The following is a 22,690-nucleotide window of genomic DNA, read 5'->3' on the forward strand; positions in this document are numbered from 1 at the left end:
ACAGACGGATCAGGTGTGGCACTGTATCACACCCACGGGGCAGTGGGTGGGTGCCGTGGGCTTTAGGGCCAGTGGGTGGGCGCCGTGGGTAACGCCTCGTGCTCAGATGGTGAAGCAGTCACTCCCACTGATAACTGAAGCTTGTGACTGTAGCTGTCAGCTGGCTCACTGTGATGTCTGTTCCCAGGGTCACCGATACTCTTTCCCAATTGTTTTCTCCTGAAAGGATGTTGACATTTGCTGAGGGTTATGCAAGGGATTTGGCAGCGGCTTTTCACAGGTGTAACGGACTCCTTTACATAAATCACAAACATTGTGTGAAAGCGCTGTTTGGAACAGAGCCCTGCCCAGTACACAGATCACAATTGGGGCCAGGGAACTAGCCAGTGGAATATTCCATTTGCAGTTTTAATACTATTATTGGCGAGAGTTTTCATCTGTTGCTAACAGGAGCCATCAACTCTGCAGCCATGCCCTCATACAGGCTACAGCTCACCCAGTTACAGATAACTTAATGACAGGAGATAAAAGGAACATAACAAGCATTAGGATAGAAACAGAAGAACATAATAGGAGGAGGAGGCCATTCGGCCCCTCGAACCTGCCCCGCCATTCAAGAACATGGCTGATCTTCGACCTCAACTCCACTTTCCTGCACTATCCCCATATCCCTTGATTCCCTTAATATCCAAAAATCGATCTATCTCAGTCTTGAATATACTCAACGACTGAGCCTCCACAGCCCTCTGGGGCAGAGAATTCCAAACATTCACCACCCTCTGAGTGAAGAAGTTTCTCCTCATCTGTGTCCTAAATGGCCGACCCTTTATTCTGAAACTGTGACCCCTGGTTCTAGACTCTCCAGCCCGGGGGAAACATCCTCCCTGCATCCACCCGGTCAAGTCCTGCAAGAATTTTGTATGTTTCAATGAGATCACCTCATTCTTCTAAACTCTAGAGAATATAGGCCTAGTCTACTCAATCTCTCCTCATAGGACAATCCCTCCATCCCAGGAATCAGTCTGGTGAACCCTCGTTACACTCCCTCTATGGCAAGTATATCCTTCCTTAGGTAAGGAGACCAAAACTGTACACAATACTCCAGGTGTGGTCTCACCAGGGCCCGATATAATTGCAGTCTTTACTCTTATATTCAAATCCTCTTGTAGTAAAGGCCAACATACCATTTGCTTTCTTAATTGCTTGCTGTCCCTGCATGTTAACTTTCAGTGATTGGTGTACAAGGACACCCAGGTCCCTCTGAACACCAACATTTCCCAGTCTCTCACCATTTAAAAAATACTCTGCTTTTCTATTTTTCTTACCAAAGTGGATCACTTCACATTTCTCCACATTATATTCCATTTGCCATGTTCTTGCCCACTCACTTAGGCTGTCCATAATCCCCTTAAAGCCTCTTTGCATCCTCCTCACAATTTACATTGTACCTACCTAGCTTTGTATCAAACTTGGATATATTACATCTGGTCCCCTCATCCAAACCATGGATATAGATTGAAAAGCTGGGGCCCCAAGCACTGATCCTTGCGGTCTTCTTCTTCGGCAGTCCCTCGGAGTCGAGGAAGACTTGCTTCCACAATAAAAAATGAGTTCTCGGGTGATTGAAGAGTCCAATGTGGGACCTACAGTCTCTGTCACAGGTGGAGCAGACAGTGGTTGGAGGAGCGGGAGGGTGTGGTGCCTGGTTTGCCGCACGCTCCTTCCGCTGCCTGCTCTTGGTGATGAGACTCGAGGTACTCAGCGCCCTCCCGGATGCACTTCCTCCATCTTGGGCCAGGAACTCCCAGGTGTCGGTGGGGATGTTGCACTTTTTCCAAGGAGGCTTTGAGGGTGTCTTTGAAGCGTTTCCTCTGCCCACCTGGGGCTCGCTTTCCATGTCGGAGCTCCGAGTAGAGCGCTTGTTTTGGGAGTCTCGTGTTGGGCATGCAGACGATGTGGTCCGCCCAACGAAGCTGGTCAAGCGTGGTCAGTGCTTCGATGCTGGGAATATTGGCCTGAGCGAGAACACCAATGTTGGTGCGCCTATCCTGCCAATGGATTTTCAGGATCTTGGAGGTAATATTAGTAGTACCTCTCCAGTGCTTTAAGGCATCTGCTGTATATAGTCCATGTTGCAGTCATATAGGAGGGGCAGGTATCACTACTGCTCTGTCGACCACGAGCTTGATGCCAGCTTTGTGGTCCTGGTCTTCAAACCCTCTCTTCCTCAGGCGACCGAAGGCTGCACTGGCACACTGAATGCGGGGTTGGGCCTTGTTGTCTGTGTCTGCCCTCGTTGACGGTAGGCTCCCGAGGTATGGAAAATGGTCCACGTTGTCCAATGCCTTGTCGTGGATTTTGATAACCGAGGGTGCTGTACTGTGTGGCGGGGGATGGTTGGTAGAGGACCTTTGTCTTGCAGATGTTTAGTGCAAGGCCTATGCTCTCGTCTGCCTCGGTGAAGGTGTTGACGATGGCTTGGAGTTCGTCCTGAGTGTGCACAGACGCTAGCGTTGTCTGCGTACTGTAGTTCGATGACGGAGGATGGGACGACCTTGGATCTGGCCTGGAGGCGGCGGAGGTTGAACAGATTCCCGCTTGTCCTGTAATTTAGCTCCGCACCAGCCGAGGGGGAGATGGAGCATTGCAACAAGGAAGATCGAGAAGAGCGTTGGTGCGATGACGCAGCCTTGCTTGACCCGGGTCCGAACGTGGAATAGGTTTGTGGTGGATCAGTTGGTCAGGATCACAGCTTGCATGTCATCGTGGAGCAGGCGGAGGATGGTGATAAACTTTTGAGGGCAGTCAAATCTGAGGAGGATGCTCCACAATCTCTCACTATTGACAGTGTTGAAAGCTTTTGTGAGGTCAAAGGTGGCCATGTACAAGGGTTGGTGCTGTTCCCTGCATTTCTCTCGTATCTGGCGCGCGGTGAAGATCATGTCCACTGTGCCAAATATAAAGCCTCATGGCAACACCCTCGCTCCAAGCACTGGCATCTGCTGGACTATGTCATCGTCTGAGCGAGGAACCGCAAAGGCGTGCACATCACCCGCGCCATGACAGGAGCGACAAAAGCGATCCTTGCGGCACCCCACATGTTACAGCCTGCCAACTCGAAAATGTCCTGTTTATTCCTACTCTGTTTTCTGTTCATTAACCAATCCTCAATCCATGCCAGTATATTATCCCCAATCCCATGAGCCCTAATTTTGTTTAATAACCTCTTGTGTGGCACCTTCTCGAATGCCTTCTGAAAATCCAAACACACCACATCCACTGGTTCCCCCTTATCTATTCTACTAGTTACAACCTCAAAAAACATTAACATATTTGTCAAATATGATTTCCCTTTCATAAATCCGTGTGGACTCTGCTTATTATTTTCCAAGTGCCCTGTTACCACGTCCTTAATAATAGATTCTAGCATTTTCCCTACGACTGATGTCATGCTAACTGGTATGTAGATCCCCATTTTCGCTCTCCGTCCTTTTGTAAAGTGGGATTACATTTGCCTCCCTTCCAATCTGCGGGAACCATTCTAGAATCTATGGAATTTTAGAAGATGACAACCGATGCATCCACTATCGTTATGGCTACCTTTCAAAATCCTAGAATGTGAGGAAAGGTATTTTTATCTAAGCTGTACCACACGGTAGTTTTGTGCCCTTTTTAATATAAAACAAAATGGAGTCCTGGTCCTTCCAGGAATTTCTGCAACAAGCAGTCGGTTTGCATAAACAGCGAAACCTGGCTTTAAATGGCTGATGCCTCCTAGCTGTCTGGTGGCTAAGTCCTGCTGAGACAAGTACCCCCCCATGGTGCTCTCCTATTGTCTAGACAACACTAGTTCCACTCCACCCCACCCTTTTCAAAGTACTCAAACCACCAGCCATTATCTCTTGTACATTTGATGCAAAAAGATAACTGACTAGGAAACTGGACAATCCTGACACAATGCAATGCAGGTAATAGCTCATTACCACACTCTCATCGAGTGATGGCCGGCTGGCCAACTAATAACCCTGACAAAAGGAAATATCTGGAAACCATGTCAGGACAAGGATGTAGTAATGAACTCTTTATCTGTATTCACTGACTGCGAGACAGAGCCAATACACAGGGAGAGGCCATAACTTGGGTTTTACTGTATAAATATCGTGTGAAATTGTACCATTACGAAGGTGTTCACTTAGCCATTGACTGAGTGAGACCTTTCCCTTGCTAGCAAGTAAATTAAAGAACCTTCTGCTGGAGCTGAAGGTGTCTGAGTCGTTTATCGGAGGTCGAGATTTCAACAGATGTAGGCCATCAGGTCCAGGGGATTTATTGGCTTTTAGTCCCATTCATTTCTCCACTACTTTTTTTTTTAAAAACCAATACTAATTTTTTTCACTTCCTTATTCTCACTCGACTCTTGGTACTTCACTACCTCCGGGAGGTTTTTTTACATCTTCCGTGAAGACAAAGTATTTGTTTAATTTCTCTGCTATTTCCTTATTCCCCATTATAATTTCTCCTGTCTCAGCCTGTAGGGGACCCATATTTATTTCTGCTAATCTGTCCCTTGTTACATACCTATCGAAGATTTTACAGCCTGTTTTTATGTCTCAGTAGTTTGTTCTCATATTTTCCCTTACTTTATCAATTCCTTGGTCCTCCTTTGCTGAATTCTAAAATGCTCCCACTCCTCGGGCTTACTGCTCTTTTTGGATCTACATGGATTGCGACAAAGGATAAGGAGGGATGGATCACACCAATAGTGGGTAATCTACCGACCACCTAACAGAGAATCATAGACATTTACAGCACGGAGGGAGGCCATTACGACCCATCGTGTCCGCGCTGGCTGACAAAGAGCTATGCAGCCTAATCCCACTTTCCAGCTCTCGGTCCGTAGCCCTGCAGGTTACGGCACTTCAAGTACACATGCAAGTACTTTTTAAATGTGGTGATGGTTTCTGCCTCTACCACCCTTTCAGCAGTGAGTTCCCCCCCCCCCCACCCCCACCCTCTGGGTGAAGAAATTTCCACTCAAATCCCCCCCCCCCCCCCCCCAATTACTTTAAATCTAGGTCCCCTGATTGTTGACCCCTCTGCAAAGGGAAATAGGTCCTTCCTATCCACTCTATCCAGGTCCCTTCTATTAGGTATGCAACAAGGGAAAAATTAGCAAAAGTAAATGTGGGTCCCTTACAGGCTGAGACAGGAGAAATTATAATGGGGAATAAGGAAATGGCAGAGAAATTAAATACTTTGTGTTTGTCTTCACGGAAGATGACGCAAGAAACCTCACAGAAATAATGAAGTACCAAGGGTCGAGTGAGAATAAGGAACTGAAAAAAAATTAGTATTAGCTTAAAAAAAGTCCTGGAGAAATTAATGGGACTAAAAGCCGATTTTATACAACTCAGTAAGTCCTCCCCTCAGCATCCTCTCTTCCAAAGAAAACAAGCTCAACCTATCGAATCTTTCCTCATAGCTAAAATTCCACAGTCCAGGCAACATCCTCGTAAAATCTCCTCTGTACCCTCTCTGGTGCAATCACGTACTTTCTGTAATGTGGTGACCAGAACTGCACGCAGTACTCCAGCTGTGGCCTAACTAGTGTTTTATACAGTTCAAGCATAAGCCCCCTGATCTTGTATTCTATGCCTCGACTAATAAAGGCAAGTATGCCTTCTTAACCACCTGGCCTACTACTTTCAGGGGTCTGTGGACCTGCACTCCAAGGTCCCTTTGTTCCTCTACACTTCTCACTGTCCTACCATTTAATGTATATTCCCTTGTCTTGTTAGACCTCCCCAAATGCATTACCTCACACTTCTCTGGATTGAATTCCATTTGCCACTGTTCTGCCCACCTGACCAGTACATTGATATCTTCTTGCAGTCTGCAGCTTTCTTTATCAACCACACAGCTAATCTTTGTGTCATCTGCAAACTTCTTAATCATACCCCCTAAAATCAAGTCCAAATCATGGATATATACCACAAAAAGCAAGGGACCTAGTACTGAGCCCTGCGGAACCCCACTGGAAACAGCCTTCCAGTCACAAAAACACCAGTCAACCATTGCTTCCTGTCTCGAAGCCAATTTTGGATCCAACTTGCCACTTTTCCCTGGATCCCATGGGCTTTTACTTTCGTGACCAGTCTGCCATGTGGGAGCTTATCAAAAGTCTTGCTAAAATCTATTTACACTACATCATATGCACTACCCTCATCGACCCTCCTGATTACCTCCTCAAAAAATTCAATCAAATTAGTCAGACACTTAACAAATCCATGCTGACTGTCCTTGATTAATCCATGACTTTCTAAATGAAGATTTATCCCATCTCTCAGAATTTTCTCCAATAATTCTCCCACACTGAGGTTAGGCCTGTGGAAGTGAAGTGGAGGAAGAAATATGCAGGCCAATCTTTGAAATGAGTTAGAGACATAGAATAAGAATCATGGGAGATTTCAACTTCCCCTAAATACGCTGACAAGAGATCGTGAAAAGGGAAAAAGGGAATGGAGTATTTACAGCGTTCAGGACTCCTTTCTTACCCAGAAGCCCAAGAGACGGAGCACCGCTGGATCTAGCAATGGGAAATGAAGAAGAGCAGATAAGAGAAGTAAGAGTATGGGGAGCATCTAGGCAATAGCGATCATAACATAATATAGTTTAAAATAAATGATTGAGAAAGACATAAGTAAGGCAGTCAAAGTGATTGTTTGGAAATAAGCTAATTGAAAGGATGAGAATGGAACTAGCGGAGATAAACTGGGGAAAATACAAACAGATGAACAGTGGGAAATATTTCAAAAGATCAACTGAGCTCAGGAGAAATATATTCTGCTAAAAGAACAAACTAGCCAATGATAAAACACCATTGGGTGAAAAAAGAGACAAGGGTACAATTTAAAGTAAAGAGAAAGGGGCACACAGTGTACATAGACAACAGAGAGGATGACAATGGGGAATGGAAATAGGTTAGGCGAGAAGTCAAAAAACAATTAAGAAAGCAAAGCGAAACAAAATTAAATGACTGAGGAATATAACAACATGGTATGGTGTTCTACAGACACACAAATAACAGGAAAATCAGAAGAGGGCTAGGGCCACCAAGGGATTCACAAGATAAGCTCGCAGGTAATGACAGGAAAATGGCAGAAATATTGAAGTTACTTAGCCTCGGTATTTACCAGGGAGACTAGCAAGGTAGACATGACATTAGAAGAGATTAAAAAAGATAAAAACATTGAAGATAAATGGGGAGGGTGGGGGAAGATAATTGATAAACTAATATAACTTATAAACCCCTAGATTGTATCTGCGCATATGAAAAGTAGTAGAGATAGCAGAGGCACCATTATATATTTATAAACCTTCATTATAAAAAGGGAATAGTGCCAGCCAACAACTAATGTTATTCCTATGATTAAAAAGGTTGACAGGAGTCCAGGGAAGTATTGACCAGTTAGCTTAATATCAATGGTCTGAAAGATAATGGAATCTTTACTGAAAGATGTAATAGAAAAACATCTGGAAACCGAAAATATAATAAATAGTCAGCACGGATTCTAAAAGGAAGGTCACATTTTACCAACTGTATTGAATTCTTTGAAATAGTAACAGAAAGAGTAGAAAACGATATGCATGTAATATATTTGGCTTTGAGACAGACCTTCAATAAGGTACCGCATAGTGAGACTCATGACTAAGGTCAGAGCATGTGGAGTCAGGGGACCAGTAGCAGAATCATAGCACGGGAGGAGGCCATTTCGGCCCATTTTGTCCGCGTCGGCCGACCAAGAGCTCTCCAGCCTAATCCCACTTTCCAGCTCTTGGTCCATAGCCCTATAGGTTATGGCACTTCAGGTACACATCCAAGTACTTCTTAAAATGTGGTGAGGGTTTCTGCCTCTACCTCCCTTTCATGTAGTGAGTTCCAGACCCCCACCACCCTCTGGCTGAAGAAATTTCCCCTCATATCGCCTCTAAACCTCCCCCTAATTACTTTAAATCGATGCCCCCTGGTGGTTGACCCCTCTGCCAAGGGAAACAGCTCCTTCCTATCCACTCTATCCAGGCCCCTCATAATTTTATACACCTCAATCAGGTCTCCCCTTAGCTTCCTGCTCCAAAGAAAACAGACCCAGCATCTCCAATCTTTCTTCATAGCCAAAATTCTCCAGTCCAAGCAACATTCTTGTAAATCTCTTCTGCACCCGTTCCAGTGCAATCACATCTTTTCTGTAATGTGGTGACCAGAACTGCAGGCACACTGCACGCAGCTGCGGCCTAACCAGTGTTTTATACAGTTTAAGCATAACCTCCTTGCTCTTGTATTCCATGCCTCGACTAATAAAGGCAAGTATTCTGAACTCATTGAATTCAGAAGAATGTGAGATGATCTTATCGAAACGTATAAGACTATGAGGTGGCTTGACAAGGTGGATGCAGAGAGGATGTTTCCACTGATAGGGGAGACTAGAACTAGAGGGTATAATCTTAGAATAAGGGGCCGCCCCTTTAAAATTGAGATGAGGAGGAATTGCTTCTCTCAGACGGGTTGTAAATCTGTGGAATTCGCTGCCGCAGAGAGCTATGGAAGCTGGGTCACTAAATAAATTTAAGACGGAGGGGTTATGGGGAGCGGGCAGGGAAGTGGACCCGTGTGTCCATGATTGGATCAGCCATGATCATATTAAATGGCGGAGCAGGCTCGAGGGGCAGTACTCCTGCTCCTATTTTTTATGTTCTTATTCCATATGCCTCTCCTGCTACCTTTAGGGATCTGTGGACCTGCACTCCAAGGTCCCTTTGTTCCTCTACACTTCTCAGTGTCATACCATTTAATGTATATTCCCTTGCCTTGTTAGCCCTCCCCAAATGCATTACCTAACACTTATTCGGATTGAATTCCATTTGCCACTGTTCTGCCCACCTGACCAGTTCATTGATATCTTCCTGCAGTCCACAGCTTTCTTCATTATCAACCACACGGTCTATTTTAGTGTCATCTGCAAACTTCTTAATCATACCCCCCAACATTTAAGTCCAAGTCATTGATATATACCACAAAAAGCAGTATTGAGCCCTGCGGAACCCCACTGGATACAGCCTTCCAGTCACAAAAACAGCCATCAACCAACTGAATGAAGAGCAAGCTGGTTACAAAACAGAAACCAGTGGTGTTCCACAGGGATCAGTGCTGGAATCACTGTTGTTCACAATTTACATTAAAAATTTAGACTCAGGAATCAGAAATACAACTAAAAAATTTGCAGATGTCACCAAATTGAGAGGTGTAATTAATACTGAGGAAGGATGCGACAATATACAGGAAGACATTAATAAATTTGCAGAATGGGTGTCAATGGCAAATGGATTCCAATATAGGTAGGTTGAGGTGGTGTATTTTGGTAGGAACAATAAGGAGACCACATATTCCTTCGATAATAAATCTAAATGGAGCCGAGGGGCAAAGTGATCTGGGGGCACAGATACACAGATCACAATATACAGCGACGCAGGTTAATAAGGCCATCAAAAAAGCAAACAAAGCACTGGGGTTCATTTCTAGGGGAATATTAAGTATATTGAACCTTGGTTAGACTGCACTTGGAGTACCATGTATAGTTCTGGCCTCCATATTAAAAAAAAAAAAAGAGGCACTGGAGAAGGTGCACGCAATATTTACAAGAATCATACGGAGAGGATATAACTATCAGGAAAAGTTGAACCAATTGGGGGTCTTTTTTGTCGAGAAAAAAGACTGAGGGGGTGATCCAATAGATGTCTTTAAAATTATGAAAGGGTTTGATAAGGTAGATGTGGAGATGACGTTTCCATTTGTGGGGAGTCCAACACTAGGGACCATCATTACAAGATGGTCACTAACTGATCCAATGAAGAGTTCAGAAGAAGTTCTTTATCCAGAGAGTGGTTAAAATGTGGAACATGCTACCATGAGGTGGCAAATAACTTAGATGCAGTTAAGGGGAAGCTAGATAAATATATATGGGAGAAAGGATTAGAAGAATATACTGATAGGGCAAGAGGAAATAGGGTGGGAGGAGGGTCGTGTGGAACATAAACATGGGCACAGAGCAGTTGGGCCAAATGGCCTGTGTGTACAGTACATTCTATGCAAAACTTCACCATTACACCCTGCAATCCCATCATTGTCGATCTCAATCAGGATGCTACCGGGGCTAAAAGGATTAAGCTATGAAGTCAGGTTGCACAGACTGGGCTTGTATTCCTTCGAGTTTAGAAGATTAAGGGATGATCTAATTCATGTGTTTAAGATGACTGAAGGGAGTCCAGAACAAGGGGCTGTAGTCTTAAACTGAGAGCCAGTCCGTCCAGGGGTGGTGTCAGGAAGGGCAGTGGGAATCTGGATCACGACCATTAAAAGGCCGTTGAGGCTGGGGGTCAACAGAAACTTTAAACACAGAGATCGATAAGAATTTTGTTGGGCAAGAGTGTTAGAACACAAGAAATAGGAGCAGGAGTCGGCCATACGGTCCCTCGAGCCTGCTCCACCATTCAATAAGATCATGGCTGATCATCGACCTCACCTTTCCTGTCCCATTCCCACATCCCTCGATTGCCCTGGAGTCCTAAATTCTATCGATTTCAGCCTTGAATATACTCAAAGACTGAGCCTCCACAGCCCTCTGGGGCAGAGAATTCCAAAGATTCACCACCCTCTGAAGAAATTCCTCCTCATCTCCGTCTTAAATGGCCAGCCCCTTATCCCAAGACTGTGCCCTAGGTCTAGACTCTTCAGCCAGGGAAACATCCTCTCAGCATCTACCCTGTCAATCCCCCTCAGAATAATGTACGTTTCAATGAGATCACCTCTCAGTCTTCTAAACTCCAGGGAGTATCAGCCCAATCTACTCATTTTCTCCTCATAGGACAGCCCTCTCATCCCAGGAATCAGTCCAGTGAACCTCCGTTGTACCGGCTCCAAGGCAAGTATATCCTTCCTTAGATAAGGAGACCCAAACTGTGTACAGTACTCCAGGTGTGGTCTCACCAGGGCCCTGTACAGTTGTAGCAAGACTTCCTTTCTATTATACTCTAACCCTCTCGCAATAAAGGCCAACAGGCCAGTTACCTGCCTTACTACTTGCAGGCTAACTCGGTGTTTCCTGTACAAGGACACACAAATCTCTCTGATCACCAACATTTAATAGTTTCTCACCATTTAAAAAATATTCTGTTTTTCTATTCTTCCTACCAAAGTAAATAATCTCACATTTCCCCACATTATACTCCATCTCCCACCTTACTGCCCACTCATTCAGTCTATCTCTATCCCATTTCGGATGCTTTGTGTTCTCCTTACAGCTTACTTTTCCACCAAGCTTTGTATAGTCAGCAAACTTGGATACATTGCACTTGGTCCCTTCATCTAGGTCATTAATATAGATTGTGAATAGCTGAGGCCCCAGCACTGATCCTTGCAGCGTCCCATTAGTTACAGCCTGCCAACCCGAAAAAGACCTGTTTATCTCTACTCCCTGTTTTCTGTCTGTTAACCAATCCTTTATTCATGCTACATGCATCACTTAAAATCCGGAACCCTTGGGAACGAGGCCTTTCCGGATTCTGGGCGTTTCCAGTTTCCAGACTTTCGATTTGCATTTCTGACGCCATGAATCCGGAAACACTCCAGCCCCGGATCAAGTGTCTCGGAACATCAGAAAGGGAGGGGGGGTGGGGGGAGCCACGCCGAGGAGTTGTTCGGGCCGTCCGGCCCCGCCAAGGAGGTTGTCGGGCGGTGTCCTGCCGAGGAAGTGTTTGGACTGTCTGGCCCCGCCGGGCAGGAGGTCCCGAGGTAACGGCAGTGGTGGGGCGAGGTGAGCAGCGGCGAGGCATGGCCCAAGATCGGTGGATCCGGATTCCGGACGACCCTACCACCAATCGTCCTGGAACTCCGGACTCTCGACTCTACACCTGTAATACCTTACCCCTAACCCCATGTGCCCTTATCTCGCGTAACAGCCTTTTATGTGGCACCTTATCGAATGCCTTGTGGAAATCCAAATACACTAAATCCACTGGTTCCCCTTTAGAGGAAAAATATTTAACTGGGGGAAAGCCAATTTCAGTGGGTTGAGAATGGATCTGGCCTGGGTAAACAGGAACCAAAGACTGGCAGGCAAAACTGTAAGCGAACAATGGACAGCCTTTAAAGAGGAGACGGTTCGGGTACAGTCGAGGCCATGAGGGGCAACTAAAGCCAGAGCTCCCTGGATGATGAAACAGATAGAGCGAGATGAAGCAGAAAAAGGGGACGTATGGCAGATGTCGGTTTGAGAATAAGGCGAGAACCAGACTGAATATAGAAAGTTCAGAGGGGAAAATGAAAAAGGAAATGAGGGGCAAATAGCGAGTATGAGAATAGATTGGCAGCTAACATAAAAGAGAATCCAAAAGTCTTCTATAGGCTTATAAATAGTAAACGGGCAGTAAGAGGAGGGGTGGGGCCGATCAGGGACCATAATAGAGACCTACTCATGGAGGCAGAGGGTATGGCTGAGGTACTAAATGAGTACTTTACATCTGTCTTCACCAAGGAAGAAGATGCTGCCAAAGTCATAGTGAAAGAGAATTTAGTTGAGATACTAACTCGGCTAAAAATTGATAAGGAGGAGGTACCAGAAAGGCTTAAAATGGATCAGTTACGAGGACCAGGTGCGATGCATCCTAGGATGCTGAGGGAAGTAAAGGTGGAAATTGCAACGGTACCAGCCATAATCTTCCAATCCTCGTTGGATACTGGGCTGGGGCCAGAGGCCTGGAGTGTTGCAAATGTTACATCCTTGTTCAAAAAAGAGTGCAAGGATAAACACACCAAATACAGGTCAGTCAGCTTAACCTCAGTAGTGGGGAAGCTTTTAGAAAATATAATCGGGAACAAAATTAACTGTCACTTGGACAAGTATGCATTAATTAAGGAAAGGCTGCACCGATTTGTTGAAGGCAAATCGTGTTTAACTAACTTGATTGAGTTTTTTTGATGAGGTAAAAGAGAGAGTTGATGAAGGCAATGCAGTTGACATGTAAATGGATTTCCAAAATGCGTTCGACAAAGTGCCACATAAAAGGCTTGCCAGCAAAGTTGAAACAATGGAAACATAGAAACATAGAAACATAGAAAATAGGTGCAGGAGTAGGCCATTCAGCCCTTCTAGCCTGCACCACCATTCAATGAGTTCATGGCTGAACATGCAACTTCAGTACCCCCTTCCTGCTTTCTCGCCATACCCCTTGATCCCCTGAGTAGTAAGGACTTCATCTAACTCCCTTTTGAATATATTTAGTGAATTGGCCTCAACTACTTTCTGTGGTGGAGAATTCCACAGGTTCACCACTCTCTGGGTGAAGAAGTTTCTCCTCATCTCAGTCCTAAATGGCTTACCCCTTATCCTTAGACTGTGACCCCTGGTTCTGGACTTCCCCAACATCGGGAACATTCTTCCTGCATCTAACCTGTCCAAACCCGTCAGAATTTTAAACGTTTCTATGAGATCCCCTCTCATTCTTCTGAACTCCAGTGAATACAAGCCCAGTTGATCCAGTCTTTCTTGATAGGTCAGTCCCACCATCCCAGGAATCAGTCTGGTGAATCTTCGCTGCACTCCCTTCAATAGCAAGAATGTCCTTCCTCAAGTTAGGAGACCAAAACTGTACACAATACTCCAGGTGTGGCCTCACCAAGGCCCTGTACAACTGTAGCAACACCTCCCTGCCCCTGTACTCAAATCCCCTCGCTATGAAGGCCAACATGCCATTTGCTTTCTTAACCGCCTGCTGTACCTGCATGCCAACCTTCAATGACTGATGTACCATGACACCCAGGTCTCGTTGCACCTCCCCTTTTCTTAATCTGTCACCATTCAGATAATAATCTGTCTCTCTGTTTTTAACCACCAAAGTGGATAACCTCACATTTATCCACATTATACTTCATCTGTCATGCATTTGCCCACTCACCTAACCTATCCAAGTCACTCTGCAGCCTCATAGCATCCTCCTCGCAGCTCACACTGCCACCCAACTTAGTGTCATCCGCAAATTTGGAGATACGACATTTAATCCCCTCGTCTAAATCATTAATGTACAATGTAAACAGCTGGGGCCCCAGCACAGAACCTTGCGGTGCCCCACTAGTCACTGCCTGCCATTCTGAAAAGTATCCATTTACTCCTACTCTTTGCTTCCTGTCTGACAACCAGTTCTCAATCCACGTCAGCACACTACCCCCAATCCCATGTGCTTTAACTTTGCACATTAATCTCTTGTGTCGGACCTTATCGAAAGCCTTCTGAAAGTCCAAATACACCACATCAACTGGTTCTCCCTTGTCCACTTTACTGGAAACATCCTCAAAAAATTCCAGAAGATTTGTCAAGCATGATTTCCCTTTCACAATCCATGCTGACTTGGACCTATCATGTCACCTTTTTCCAAATGTACTGCTATGACATCCTTAATAATTGATTCCATCATTTTACCCACTAGAGATCAGGCTGACCGGTCTATAATTCCCTGCTTTCTCTCTCCCTCCTTTTTTAAAAAGTGGGGTTACATTGGCTACCCTCCACTCCATAGGAACTGATCCAGAGTCAATGGAATGTTGGAAAATGACTGTCAATGCATCCGCTATTTCCAAGGCCACCTCCTTAAGTACTCTGGGATGCAGTCCATCAGGCCCTGGGGGTTTATCGGCCTTCAATCCCATCAATTTCCCCAACACAATTTCCCGACTAATAAAGATTTCCCTCAGTTCCTCCTCCTTAATAGACCCTCTGACCCCTTTTATATCCGGAATAAATGGGACAGTGGCAGCATGGATACGGAATTGGCTCAGTGACAGGAAACAGAGAGTAGTGGTGAACAGTTGTTTCTCGGACTGGAGGAAGGGAAACAGTGGTGTTCCCCAGGGTCGGTACTGGGACCACGGCTTTTTAACATTTATATTCATGACTTGGATGTGGGGGTACAGGGCACAATTTCAAAATCTGCAGATGACACAAAACATAGAAGTATAGTGAACAGTGAGGAGGTGAGTAACAGACTTCAGGAAGAAGAGTGTGGTTGGGGGGGGCGAAGAGTGGGGGGGGGGCGAAGAGTGGGGGGGGGGCGAAGAGTGGGGGGGGGGCGAAGAGTGGGGGGGGGCGAAGAGTGGGGGGGGGGCGAAGAGTGGGGGGGGGGCGAAGAGTGGGGGGGGGGCGAAGAGTGGGGGGGGGCGAAGAGTGGGGGGGGGGGCGAAGAGTGGGGGGGGGGCGAAGAGTGGGGGGGGGGCGAAGAGTGGGGGGGGGGGAAGAGTGGGGGGGGGGCGAAGAGTGGGGGGGGGGGCGAAGAGTGGGGGGGGGGCGAAGAGTGGGGGGGGGCGAAGAGTGGGGGGGGGGGCGAAGAGTGGGGGGGGGGCGAAGAGTGGGGGGGGGGCGAAGAGTGGGGGGGGGGCGAAGAGTGGGGGGGGGGCGAAGAGTGGGGGGGGGGCGAAGAGTGGGGGGGGCGAAGAGTGGGGGGGGGCGAAGAGTGGGGGGGGGGCGAAGAGTGGGGGGGGGGCGAAGAGTGGGGGGGGCGAAGAGTGGGGGGGGGCGAAGAGTGGGGGGGGGGCGAAGAGTGGGGGGGGGCGAAGAGTGGGGGGGGCGAAGAGTGGGGGGGGGCGAAGAGTGGGGGGGGGCGAAGAGTGGGGGGGGGCGAAGAGTGGGGGGGGGCGAAGAGTGGGGGGGGCGAAGAGTGGGGGGGGGGCGAAGAGTGGGGGGGGGGGCGAAGAGTGGGGGGGGGCGAAGAGTGGGGGGGGGCGAAGAGTGGGGGGGGGGGCGAAGAGTGGGGGGGGGCGAAGAGTGGGGGGGGGCGAAGAGTGGGGGGGGGGCGAAGAGTGGGGGGGGGCGAAGAGTGGGGGGGGGCGAAGAGTGGGGGGGGGCGAAGAGTGGGGGGGGGCGAAGAGTGGGGGGGGGCGAAGAGTGGGGGGGGGCGAAGAGTGGGGGGGGGCGAAGAGTGGGGGGGGGCGAAGAGTGGGGGGGGGGCGAAGAGTGGGGGGGGGCGAAGAGTGGGGGGGGGCGAAGAGTGGGGGGGGGCGAAGAGTGGGGGGGGGCGAAGAGTGGGGGGGGGCGAAGAGTGGGGGGGGGGCGAAGAGTGGGGGGGGGCGAAGAGTGGGGGGGGGCGAAGAGTGGGGGGGGGGCGAAGAGTGGGGGGGGGGCGAAGAGTGGGGGGGGGGCGAAGAGTGGGGGGGGGGCGAAGAGTGGGGGGGGGGCGAAGAGTGGGGGGGGGGCGAAGAGTGGGGGGGGGGCGAAGAGTGGGGGGGGGGCGAAGAGTGGGGGGGGGGCGAAGAGTGGGGGGGGGCGAAGAGTGGGGGGGGCGAAGAGTGGGGGGGGGGCGAAGAGTGGGGGGGGGCGAAGAGTGGGGGGGGGGCGAAGAGTGGGGGGGGGGCGAAGAGTGGGGGGGGGGCGAAGAGTGGGGGGGGGGCGAAGAGTGGGGGGGGGGCGAAGAGTGGGGGGGGGGCGAAGAGTGGGGGGGGGCGAAGAGTGGGGGGGGGGCGAAGAGTGGGGGGGGGGCGAAGAGTGGGGGGGGGGCGAAGAGTGGGGGGGGGGCGAAGAGTGGGGGGGGGGGCGAAGAGTGGGGGGGGGGGCGAAGAGTGGGGGGGGGGCGAAGAGTGGGGGGGGGCGAAGAGTGGGGGGGGGGCGAAGAGTGGGGGGGGGGCGAAGAGTGGGGGGGGGGCGAAGAGTGGGGGGGGGCGAAGAGTGGGGGGGGGGCGAAGAGTGGGGGGGGCGAAGAGTGGGGGGGGGGCGAAGAGTGGGGGGGGCGAAGAGTGGGGGGGGGCGAAGAGTGGGGGGGGGCGAAGAGTGGGGGGGGGCGAAGAGTGGGGGGGGGGCGAAGAGTGGGGGGGGGCGAAGAGTGGGGGGGGGCGAAGAGTGGGGGGGGGCGAAGAGTGGGGGGGGGGGCGAAGAGTGGGGGGGGGGCGAAGAGTGGGGGGGGCGAAGAGTGGGGGGGGCGAAGAGTGGGGGGGGGCGAAGAGTGGGGGGGGCGAAGAGTGGGGGGGGGCGAAGAGTGGGGGGGGCGAAGAGTGGGGGGGGCGAAGAGTGGGGGGGGGCGAAGAGTGGGGGGGGCGAAGAGTGGGGGGGGGCGAAGAGTGGGGGGGGCGAAGAGTGGGGGGGGCGAAGAGTGGGGGGGGCGAAGAGTGGGGGGGGCGAAGAGTGGGGGGGCGAAGAGTGGGGGGGGCGAAGAGTGGGGGGGGCGAAGAGTGGGGGGGCGAAGAGTGGGGGGGGCGAAGAGTGGGGGGGGCGAAGAGTGGGGGGGGCGAAGAGTGGGGGGGGCGAAGAGTGGGGGGGGCGAAGAGTGGGGGGGGCGAAGAGTGGGGGGGGCGAAGAGTGGGGGGGGCGAAGAGTGGGGGGGGCGAAGAGTGGGGGGGCGAAGAGTGGGGGGGGCGAAGAGTGGGGGGGCGAAGAGTGGGGGGGGGCGAACGCGAAGAGTGGGGGGGGGCGAAGAGTGGGGGGGGAGAGTGGGGGGGGCGAAGAGTGGGGGGGCGAAGAGTGGGGGGGGCGAAGAGTGGGGGGGGCGAAGAGTGGGGGGGGCGAAGAGTGGGGGGGGCGAAGAGTGGGGGGGGCGAAGAGTGGGGGGGGCGAAGAGTGGGGGGGGCGAAGAGTGGGGGGGCGAAGAGTGGGGGGGGCGAAGAGTGGGGGGGGCGAAGAGTGGGGGGGGCGAAGAGTGGGGGGGGCGAAGAGTGGGGGGGGCGAAGAGTGGGGGGGGCGAAGAGTGGGGGGGGCGAAGAGTGGGGGGGGGCGAAGAGTGGGGGGGGCGAAGAGTGGGGGGGGCGAAGAGTGGGGGGGGCGAAGAGTGGGGGGGGCGAAGAGTGGGGGGGGCGAAGAGTGGGGGGGGCGAAGAGTGGGGGGGGCGAAGAGTGGGGGGGGCGAAGAGTGGGGGGGGCGAAGAGTGGGGGGGGCGAAGAGTGGGGGGGGCGAAGAGTGGGGGGGGGGCGAAGAGTGGGGGGGGGGCGAAGAGTGGGGGGGGGGCGAAGAGTGGGGGGGGGGCGAAGAGTGGGGGGGGGCGAAGAGTGGGGGGGGCGAAGAGTGGGGGGGGCGAAGAGTGGGGGGGGCGAAGAGTGGGGGGGGCGAAGAGTGGGGGGGGCGAAGAGTGGGGGGGGCGAAGAGTGGGGGGGGCGAAGAGTGGGGGGGGCGAAGAGTGGGGGGGGCGAAGAGTGGGGGGGGCGAAGAGTGGGGGGGGCGAAGAGTGGGGGGGGCGAAGAGTGGGGGGGGGCGAAGAGTGGGGGGGGCGAAGAGTGGGGGGGGCGAAGAGTGGGGGGGCGAAGAGTGGGGGGGGGCGAAGAGTGGGGGGGGCGAAGAGTGGGGGGGGCGAAGAGTGGGGGGGGCGAAGAGTGGGGGGGGCGAAGAGTGGGGGGGGCGAAGAGTGGGGGGGGCGAAGAGTGGGGGGGGGGGCGAAGAGTGGGGGGGGGGGGCGAAGAGTGGGGGGGGGGGGGCGAAGAGTGGGGGGGGGCGAAGAGTGGGGGGGGCGAAGAGTGGGGGGGGGGCGAAGAGTGGGGGGGGGGCGAAGAGTGGGGGGGGGGCGAAGAGTGGGGGGGGGGGCGAAGAGTGGGGGGGGGCGAAGAGTGGGGGGGGGCGAAGAGTGGGGGGGGGGCGAAGAGTGGGGGGGGAGGCGAAGAGTGGGGGGGGGGCGAAGAGTGGGGGGGGGGCGAAGAGTGGGGTGGGGGGCGAAGAGTGGGGTGGGGGGCGAAGAGTGGGGGGGGGCGAAGAGTGGGGGGGGCGAAGAGTGGGGGGGGCGAAGAGTGGGGGGGCGAAGAGTGGGGGGGGGCGAAGAGTGGGGGGGGGCGAAGAGTGGGGGGGGGCGAAGAGTGGGGGGGGGCGAAGAGTGGGGGGGGGGCGAAGAGTGGGGGGGGGGGCGAAGAGTGGGGGGGGGGGCGAAGAGTGGGGGGGGGGGCGAAGAGTGGGGGGGGGGGGGCGAAGAGTGGGGGGGAGGGGGGGGCGGAAGACAAATCACATTCTTCTAACCCCCTTTTACACTGCTCCTATTTCTTATGTTCTTACTCTCATATTCTCAGGAATGAACCAGAGCAGATATGACAAGTAAATGTAGGGGAACATCTAGGTAATGGTGACAATATAATACGCTTTAAAATAATAATTGAGAAGGACATAAGTATGACAAAGGTAACAGTTTGGAGAAAACCTGATTTTGAGGAGCCGAGAATAGAACTTGGGAAAATAAAATGGATAATATTGGCAACCTGTGGCATAGGACAGCAATGGGAATCATTTAAAATGTTCAACCGAGTCCAGGAAAAACGTATTCCATCAAAAAGGAAAAGAACAAACTAAACACTGATGAGACTCCCTGGATGAATAAAGCCATAAAGGAACAACTGAGGGCCAGGAAAGAGGCATACACTGCGTACACCGACAGCAGAGGATAAGGGAGAACACGGAGAGATTCGGAGAGAAGTCAAACAAACAATTCGGAAGGCAAAGAGGAAGTCTAAAATTAAATCAAGGAACATTAAAAAAAGTAAAATATTTTACAGGTATGTAAATTTAAAAAAAAGGTCAGGATTGGAATAGGACCATTAAGGGATGGACAGGATAATATTACAGGTAACGATAGAGAGATGGCAGAAATATTAAATAATTACTTTGCTTCAGTATTTACCAGGGAGATAGGTGGAGATGACATGAGATGATGAGATTAGTAATGAGATAAGTGCATTTAAAATAAAATTAGATATATTAAAACTCAGGATAAAAATCCCTGGTCTGTACGGATTGCATCCACGCATTCTAAAATAATCTAGGGAAGAGATAGCAGCGGCATTACTACACATATTTAATAATTCATTAGAAAAATGTATAGTGCCAGAGCACTGGTGGATAGCTAACGTAATATCTATATTTAAGAAGGGGGGTAGGGAATTATAGACCAGTCAGCTTAACATCGGTGGTAGGAAAAATAATGGAATCCCTACTAAAGGGGAAAATAGAAGAACATCTTAGAAACCAAAAATATAATAATGAATAGTCAGCATGGATTTCAAAAGGAAAAGTCTTGCTTGACCAACCTCATTGAATGTTTTGAAGATGTAACAGAGAGAGTAGACAAGGGTAATGCAGTCGATGTAATTTATCTAGATTTTCAAACACCCTTCGATAAGGTACCCCACAATAGACCGATGAACAAGGTCAGAGAATGCGGGGTCAGGGGACACGTAGCAGAATGGATCGCTAGCTGGCTTCAAGACAGAAAGGAAAGGAGAGAGTCGGGGTAAAGGGTAACTATTGACAGTGGCATAGTGGTGTTCCATAGGATCAGTGCTGGGACCACTGTTGGTCACAATTTATATTAACCATTTAGAGTTTGATCAAAAACACAATTTATAAATTTGCAGACGAAAGCAAATTGGGGAATAGGGGACTGCAACACATTAATAAACTTGCAGAATGGGCATATCATTGGCAAATGAAGTTCAACACAGATAAATGTGAGGCATTACATTTTGGGAAGAAAAATAGGGAGATGACTTATTACTTGGAAAATAAGAATCTAAATGGGGTAGAGGAACAAAGGGTTCTTGAAGTACACATACACAAATCACCAAGTATCAACACAGGTTAACAAGGCCATAAAAAAGCAAAGCAAGCACTAGGGTTTATTTCTAGAGGGTTAGAATTGGAATATAGTGAAGTTATGCTAAACTTGCGTCGAACCTTGGTTAGACCACACTTGGTGTACTGCGTACAGTTCTGGTCGCCGTCTTATAAACTGGAGAGGGTGCAGAGAAGATTTACAAGGATGATACCAGAAATGTGAGGGAATGTCCATCAGGAAAGGATGAACAGCCTGGGTCTCTTATCTCTTAAAAGGAGAAGGCTGAGGGGTGACTTAATAGAGGTCTTTAAAATCATGAAAGGCTTGTTAGAGTAGATAGAGAGAGAATGTTTCCACTTGTGGGGAAGAGCATTAATATAAGATAGTTACCAACAAATCCAATTGGGAATTCATAAACATCTTTACCCAGAGAGCGGTGAGAATGTGGAACTCGCTGCCACAGGGAGTGGTTGATGCGAATAGTATCCATGCAATTAAGGGGAAGCTGGACAAGCATATGGGGGAGAAGGGAATAGAGGGTTATGCTGATAGATTTAGATGGGGAAAGATGGGAGGAGGCTCGAGTGGGGATTTGAGAGGGGGGGTTTCTTTACGCAGAGGGTTGTGGGGATCTGGAACTCGCTGCCTGGAAAAGTGGTGGATGCACTAGGTCCGTGCAGCAGAGAAGGTCTCCAGTCGTCCTGGGTAACCCTCATCACTGGATAAAGGCTTAGCTCAGTCAAGCCCGTGTCGTGGCTGGTGTGCAACGGTCACCACACATTAAAACAATCCACACACAGGCATCTTCCACCCCTGGAGTTCAGGACTGGAATATCGGGTCCTCCATTGAAACATCTATGAACTCATCCCTTTTGGTGTGGAAGCAAGTCATCCTCATTTGAGGGACCACCCATGATAGTTCCATGGATTCACAGTGCGGATTTCAACCCCTACAGGGCACAACAGACATGATTTTTGCAGCACGACAGCTACAGGAAAAATGCAGGGAACAGCGTCAGCCCTTACAACATGGCCGCCTTCGACCTTACAAAGGCCTTTGACACGGTCAACCGCGAGGGTCTATGGAGCATCCTCCTCCGTTTTGGATGCCCCCAAAAGTTCGTCACCATCCTCCGCTTGCTCCACGACGACATGCAGGCCGTGATCCTTACTAACGGATCCATTACAGACCCAATCCATGTCCGGACCGGGTTCAAACAGGGCTGAGTCATCGTGCCAATCCTCTTCTCAATCTTTCTCGCCGCCATGCTTCACCGCACAGTCAACAAGCTCCCCGCTGGAGTGGAACTAAACTACAGAACCAGTGGGAACCTGTTCAACCTGCGCTGTCTCCAGGCCAGGTCCAAGACCACCCCAACCTCTGTCGTCGAGCTACAGTACGCGGACGACGCCTGCGTCTGCGCACACACTGAGGCTGCACTCCAGGACATAGTCAATGTATTTACTGAGGCGTACAAAAGCATGGACCTTACGCTAAACATCCGTAAGACAAAGGTCCTCCACCAGCCTGTCCTCACCACACTGCACTGCGCCCCAGTCATCAAGATCCATGGCACGGCCCTGGACAACTTCCCATATCTCGGGAACCTCCCATCAACAAGAGCAGGCATCGACGACGAGATCCAACACTGCTTCCAGTGCGCCAGTGTAGCCTTTGGCCACCTGAGGAAAAGAGTGTGTGAAGACTAGGCCCTCAAAACTGTCACCAAGCTCATGGTCTACAGGGCTGTAGTAATACCTACCCTCTTGTATGGCTCAGAGACATGGACCATGTACAGTAGACACCAAGTTGCTGGAGTAATATCACCAGCAATGTCTCCGCAAGATCCTACAAATCCCCTGGGAGGACAGGCGCACCAACATCGGCGTCCTCATTCAGGCCAACATCCCCAGCATGGAAGCACTGACCACACTCGATCAACTCCGCTGAGCAGGCCACATAGTCCGCATGCCAGACAGAGACTCCCAAAACAAGTGCTCTACTCGGAGCTCCTTCACAGCAAACGAGCCAAAGGTGGGCAGCGGAAACGCTACAAGGACACCCTCAAAGCCTCCC

At 50.5% G+C, this 22,690-nt stretch overlaps 1 protein-coding gene across 1 annotated transcript in view; it reads right to left on the reverse strand.

The window, feature by feature from the left end:
• Nucleotides 1–22,690, reverse strand: part of agpat3 (1-acylglycerol-3-phosphate O-acyltransferase 3) — a 58,239-nt gene that overhangs the window by 21,400 nt on the left and 14,149 nt on the right. The window lies entirely within an intron of this gene.

This window comes from Pristiophorus japonicus, unplaced genomic scaffold, assembly GCF_044704955.1.
Source record: "Pristiophorus japonicus isolate sPriJap1 unplaced genomic scaffold, sPriJap1.hap1 HAP1_SCAFFOLD_417, whole genome shotgun sequence".
Classification (NCBI taxonomy): domain Eukaryota; kingdom Metazoa; phylum Chordata; class Chondrichthyes; family Pristiophoridae; genus Pristiophorus; species Pristiophorus japonicus.